At 47.2% G+C, this 7,203-nt stretch overlaps 1 pseudogene across 1 annotated transcript in view; it reads right to left on the bottom strand.

Moving 5' to 3' along the window:
* LOC308375712 (enhancer of polycomb homolog 1-like) overlaps positions 1-7,203 on the bottom strand; it is a 12,153-nt pseudogene extending 4,950 nt beyond the window's left edge. Inside the window, exons 1-5 of the transcript XR_013969088.1 lie at positions 6,808-7,203; positions 1,653-1,812; positions 1,298-1,443; positions 724-930; positions 329-476 (exon numbers count right to left, since the gene is read on the bottom strand). The product of XR_013969088.1 is annotated as an enhancer of polycomb homolog 1-like (transcript). The remainder of the gene's footprint in view (positions 1-328; positions 477-723; positions 931-1,297; positions 1,444-1,652; positions 1,813-6,807) is intronic.

The following is a 7,203-nucleotide window of genomic DNA, read 5'->3' as shown; positions in this document are numbered from 1 at the left end:
ACACGCACAGACACGCACAGACACACACAGACACACACAGACACACACAGACACACACAGAGACACACACAGAGACACACAGAGACACACACACACACAGAGACACACAGAGACACACAGAAATACGTAATGAGACAGCAGATCATGACATGTATGTTTGTACCTCTTCTCTACGATCTCCAGTGTCTGTAGCAGGTATCTTGTGTTGCTCAGTGTGTGAGTGTGTGTGTGTGTGTGTGTGTGAGTGTGTGTGTGTGTGTGTGTGTGTGTGTGTGTGTGTGTGTGTGTGTGAGTGTGTGAGTGTGTGTGTGTGTGAGTGTGTGTGTACCTCTTCTCTACGATCTCCAGTGTGAGCTGTAGCATGCTCTCTTCTCCCCCTCTCGTCTCTTGATCATCTCCAGGATGGACACGGCTCGGCTCAGATCCCTCCTCAGCTTCAGCATCTTCTCGTAGGAGACCTCATCATTCTTACGGTTCTACACACACACACACACACACACACACACACCAGAAGATTACTACTCAGAACTCTCCTCAATTTCAGCACCTTCTTGTCTGTATGTGTGCGTCTGTCTGTGTGTGTGTCTGTGTGTCTGTGTGTGAGTGAGAGCGTGTGTGTAAGATCACCTTGCGTGTCTGCATTTTCTCTGTGCGCCGTCTGAAGGCCACATACCTGTGTGTGTGTGTGTGTGTGTGTGTGTGTGTGTGTGTGTGTATGATCACCTTGCGTGTCTGCATCTTCTCTGTGCGTCGTCTGAAGGCCACATACGGGTCGCTGGTGCTGGAACCATCCCTCTTCTCCTGCTTGACCAATGGGATGAGAGAAGGCTTCTTGCAGCTCCGCCTCTTCCTGCTCCAGTACTCAAACACTTCCTGGATAAGTTCATCGTCCTCTTTCAGCAGGAGCCTGGCCTCCTGTAGAGTCACCAGCTACACACACACACACACACACACACACACACACACACAGTTAGTCACATAAAGCTTTAGCGCCACTAGTTACTACTACACAAACACACACGCACACAACAGCACTTCCAGTTGACAGAGACACCCCTAGCAGTCACACACACACACACACACACACACACACAGACACACACATACGCTCACAGACACAAACGCAGACGCAGACACAGACACAGACACACACACTCACAGACACACGCAGACGAAGACGCAGACGCAGACACACACACACACTAACACACACACACACACACACACACACACAGACACACACACACAGACACACACACACACACACACAGACACACACACACACACACACTCCTACCTGCTGCCCGCTGCCCTTCTCCAACTTCTCCATCATGTCTTCAAACTGCAGAGCTCCGATCTGAAGCCTCTTCTGCAGCTGAAGCAAACACGCCTCATCCTCCGTGTCCAGATCGTAGTCAGCCTGCTCAGGCTCCAACGTGAAGGCTGAGAGAGAGACACACACACACACATTTTACATATACACACACACACACACACACGTTACACGTTACACACAAAAACGCCTCATCCTCGGTGTCCAGATCAATGTCAGCCTGCTCAGGCTCCAACGTGAAGGCTGAGAGAGAGACACACACACACTCACACACACACTCACACACACACACACACACACACACACAGGGAGTACTCACGCTGGATGTGGATGAGCTGTTTGGGCATGCGGAACTCTCCGGCGTAGAGCGACTCGTAGTAGGCGAAGTCGCTCTGAGCCTCGGGCACCGGGATCACCATAGTGTCCTTCTTCTCCCCGAACACCTGCTGCGCCGAGATAGCCCTCTGGAGATGGTGCTCCTGGAGGAGAGATGGAGAGAGAGAGAGAGAGAGGGGTTTAAAACACAGAGAGATAGCCCTCTGGAGATGGTGCTCCTGGAGGAGAGAAGGAGAGAGAGAAAGGGGTTTAAAACACAGAGAGAGAGAGAGGGGTTTAAAACACAGAGAGAGAGAGAGGGGTTTAAAACACAGAGAGAGAGAGAGGGGTTTAAAACACAGAGAGATGGCCCTCTGGAGATGGTGCTCCTGGAGGAGAGAAGGAGAGAGAGAGAGGGGTTTAAAACACAGAGAGAGAGAGAGGGGTTTAAAACACAGAGAGATGGCCCTCTGGAGATGGTGCTCCTGGAGGAGAGAAGGAGAGAGAGAGAGGGGTTTAAAACACAGAGAGAGAGAGAGGGGTTTAAAACACAGAGAGAGAGAGAGGGGTTTAAAACACAGAGAGAGAGAGCAAGAGAGAGCGATGGAGAGAGCGGGGTTTAAAACACAGAGAGAGAGAGAGCAAGAGAGAGAGAGGGAGAAAGGGGGGTTTAAAACACAGAGAGAGAGAGAGCAAGAGAGAGAGGGGGGGGGGGGGTTAAAACACAGAGAGAGAGAGAGAGGACAGAGAGAGATTTATAACCGCTTTAGAAATCTTGATGTCCCTCCTAGACATGGCTGTGTCACATTTGCATGTCCCATCATGATGATGTCATTAAGACACACGGTCCCATCATGATGATGTCATTTAGACACATGGTCCCATCATGATAATGTAATTTAGACAGATGGTCACAGGAAGTGGGAGAGGTTCTTATGCCGCTCCTCTCTACTGTACGCACGGAAGGGTACACACATACTGTAAATCCTCAAATAAAGACTGGGATTCAATTAGAGTAGCCGGGGGCGTGGTCGACACGGACAAAAATAAAGGCCGGGCCCCGCATACAGGCCGGGGGTAAAATAAGGCACCGGTAGCCAATTTTGGACCGTAATGATGTTTGGATGGCTACCAGTTATAAGACTTGCAGCCTACCGGCATCAGACCATCAGCACAAAGCAGACTTATCAATTTAATTGAATACATTTCATAAATAAATGTTTTCCTCATGTTTAATGTTATTGGCTAATTTCAAGGGCTGTTTGCAATATAAGAAATGTTTCAGCCTGCTAGGCGAATTTGTTATCATACAGTTACTTGCCAAGACGATGGAAGACATTCCTCCAAAAATACCTCTTTTTTATGATATTGTTTCCATTTCCTGATATCCGATGAGAAATATTTTTTCTTCAGGCTAATAGAACATTAAAGTTCCAGGCGTTGTGTAGCAACCCATTTCTTGCTTACTTCAAGTTACAATGACTTTCCGCTACATTAAATGACCGGACTACTTGTGGAATGATATGAAAGATGTGAATTAGAAGCACAAAACCTGTTGCCTCAATCAGCAGTCATTAACTTTTTGCAGTGCTGAATATCAAGAAATATCTGACCTGCAAACGTTGTGATAGATAGATAGATAGATGGATACTTTATTTATCCCGAGGGAAATTAAGGAATTAAGGTGATGGCCCATTCAAATCAACAGAACTTTTTGGAACATTCTGAAGAGCTGTATAGGCTAATAAGTAAGAAATAAAGGCCTGCCCCTAATACAAGCCTGCCCCAAATAAAGGCCTGTGTGCTGTGCAGCCTAAAGTAAAGTAAATAAAAGACCTTGGCCACAATTTGAAGATTTACGGTACTCTACTCTACACACGAACACAACAAACGGAAGGGTACACACACACACACACACACGCACACACACTCTACTCTACCCGCAGTCACCACAAATTTAAGGGTACGCTACTCTACACGCAGTCACAACAAACAGAAGGGTACACACACAAAATCTACTCGCAGTCACAACAAACGGAAGGGTACGCTAAGTTATGTGTGTGTGTGTGAACTGGCAGAAATAAAATGATTCAATTGTATGGGCCACTTGGCCACAGGTTGCCTACACACACACAATTAGTCTTTCACGCACACACACACACACACACACTTCATCAGTGTCCCAGTTGAGAGAAGTCAGGTTTGGAATCAACTGGACATATTCAGCCACTGCTTCCTAACTACACTCCGAGTCCTAAAGGGTTAGTCCAGTTCGCCCATCAGAGAGTGTGTGTGACCCAGGTGCATGCACGGGTGCTCTGCTGCAAACTCTCACACACACACACACACACACACACACACACACACACACACACACACACACACACACACGTGTGTTTCTAGGGGTGTGCATGAGAAGAGGACATCAGTAAGAACCCATGCATCTTTTATTCACTGCAGTTCATTCATTCACTGCTCAACTTCTGGGACCCAATCACCCAGACAAGCCTGAGTGTGTGAGTGAGAGTGTGTGTGTGTGAGTGTTTGTTATAGCCTAGTCCTCAGGTAAGAAAACAGCAACAGGTTTGGTGTAACAGTAGTCAGCAGCAGCAGGAGTGTGTGTGTGTGTGTGTGTGATCTTAGAGTGTGACTGCAGTTAACAACAACAGCAGCAGTTGTACATTTTCTGTTTGTGTGCCAATCCGTCTACCTCAGCAGGTGTGTGTGTGTGTATGTGTGTGTGTGTACACACTTGTCAACAGAGGTCAGCAACAGGTGAGGAACATGAACACAGCGGAGATGTGAACCATGGACACACTGAAACTGCCATCTTTTCCCATGGTTTCACCACAGTGCAGCTCCTAGGACGTGTGTGTGTGTGTGTGTGTGTGTGTGTGTGCAGCTCCCACTCGTGCCTATAGCCACAGGGCTCAATCAACAGTGCAGCTTCTCCCTCAGGGACAAGCACAGATAAAAAGGATGCCTACCAAGTTACAGCTACAGACTGAATGTGACCGGCCCAAAGACAGACAGACAGACAGACAAGGACAGATGCCTGAGTGAGAGTTAGGCCTTAAGACAGACAGACAGACAGACAGACAGACAGACAGACAGACAGATAGACAGACAGACAGACAAGGACAGATGTCTGAGTGAGAGTTAGGCCTTAAGACAGACAGACAGACAGACAGACAGACAGACAGACAAGGACAGATGCCTGAGTGAGAGTTAGGCCTTAAGACAGACAGACAGACAGACAGACAGACAGACAGACAGATAGACAGATAGACAGACAGACAAGGACAGATGCCTGAGTGAGAGTTAGGCCTTAAGACAGACAGACAGACAGACAGACAGACAGACAGACAGGGACAGATGTCTGAGTGAGAGTTAGGCCTTAAGACAGACAGACAGACAGACAGACAGACAGACAGACAGACAAGGACAGATGCCTGAGTGAGAGTTAGGCCTTAAGACAGACAGACAGACAGACAGACAGACAGACAGACAGACAGATGTCTGAGTGAGAGTTAGGCCTTCAGACAGACAGACAGACAGACAGACAGACAGATGTCTGAGTGAGAGTTAGGCCTTCAGACAGACAGGTGGCAGGAAGATGAGGCAGTGAGATAGTGATAGAGCTCAGCCCAGAGACAGACCGACAGACACACAGACAGGGAGATGATGATAGAGCTGTCAAAGTGATGGCGCTAAGGCTGAAGACAGACAGACAGACAGACAGACAGACAGACAGGGAGATGATGATAGAGCTGTCAAAGTGATGGCGCTAAGGCTGAAGACAGACAGACAGACAGACAGACAGAGACAGACAGACAGACAGACAGACAGACAGACAGACAGGGAGATGATGATAGAGATATCAAAGTGATGGCGCTAAGGCTGAAGACAGACAGACAGACAGACAGACAGACAGACGGCCTGTCCTTGAGCGAGGTAGACCTTCAAGCACTGTCTGACTGGGACAGACTGGTAGACGCTGGTGGAGGAAAGGGATGGGAGAATGGAAAGACTCTTCCAGGGATTCTGTGATGGCTAGGAGGACCATTTGGCCTGAATTCTGTGACAATGCAAGCGTAAAAAAAAAGGTGTCACGTATGAGGGCATTAGGTGACAGATATTGTGCGACAGCCACAGCTCTCACACACCCACGAAACCTGGATCTGGTTTTGGCTGCCTCTCGCGGTTTTCAGATTTAGATCACGTTTGGTTTCCATCACCATGGTGATACGGAAATCACCTGTTAGCAAAGTGACAGCGTAACTGGCGATTCTGAACACCAGTCAAATAATTAACGTTATAAAAATAAAAAGATTACGTCTAGAATGCAGAGAACAAGCACAGACAACAAACGTTTCTAAATATGTAACAGTTAGCTTATGGCTAAGCTAGCTCCAACGCACACGAACATCTGTGTGGATATCGGGTTGAGAACGAAAATACAAACAACCACTTAACTAGCTAGCTAAAATAGATAACTGAGTAATGTATGATATGTGGCTAGTATTAGAAAGCTTAATGGGGTAACGTTAGGGTCCATCGTTCCCGTTGTTATGTACTTGTATGCTATTGATGCCAATTATACTATAAGCGATTGGTACTAGCAATCACTTATACATTCTGGACAAAATATAGTAAGTCATGTATAAACTCAGGGAAGATCGTTTAATGTTTAAGGATGTCACGTCAATGAATGATGTTTTCAACCTCTACAATTAGCCGCCAAAGCAAAGCACCGGTATGCGGTCATCTTCCGTCCATGTTGTTGTGACAGCAAAGCTCAACAGTGCCCTCTGGCATAAAGTCTTCCAAACTGCACCACCAGGCAGAGGAAAGAACAAAATGGTGGAATTAGCTATGATCACGTGATCCTTTTGTACTTCTCAGACGGTCTCACCTGCAAACCCTCTTTTCCTAAACGTTTTATGATAACACTCTCAAAAGGGTGGTATGACATTGTTCGGTTAAACCATGGAATTTCTATCTCGTACGATAAAAATGGCTCATAACTGATCGTCTGTCTGGATGTAGAGAATGGCGGCCATTTTGTGTTGCTTGCGCAGACAAGAGATAGGCGCTCCTTGAAATGTGCAAATACACCAGTATTTGGTATTAGCAGGTTTCTGATCTAATAAACGTACCGATTCCTCCTCTTTCTCCATCCCCGTCGGCATCTGTGGCACTGCTCGGTTAATAGAAGCATATTCGTGCAGGTCGGGTAGGTCCTCACAACGGAAGACGGGTAGTGGCTTGGAAGCATCCAGCGCCCGTGCCCGAAACGACAATTTACTCATTTTTATATTTCGAGATGCAGCATAAATATATCCGATCTCCTAAAATATAACGTTAACACTGTTCTGATTTGAGTTCTCATGGATAACTCTGTGTCGGTATCCCGGAGTCTGTGGTACCAGTGGCTACAGGTAAAATACGGCGAGGCGAACAGAGCCGGGAAGGCCCGGATCTCGGTCGCTCTCTATCGGTCTATTTTCCCAGTAGCTCCGCTGTCTAGCTCTGGCTCAGTACGCCATGGCAAA

Source organism: Sprattus sprattus (genome assembly GCF_963457725.1).
Source record: "Sprattus sprattus genome assembly, chromosome: 15".
Taxonomy (NCBI): domain Eukaryota; kingdom Metazoa; phylum Chordata; class Actinopteri; order Clupeiformes; family Clupeidae; genus Sprattus; species Sprattus sprattus.
The sequence above is the reverse complement of the archived record's forward strand: the minus strand, read 5'-3'. Positions and strand labels throughout refer to the sequence as shown.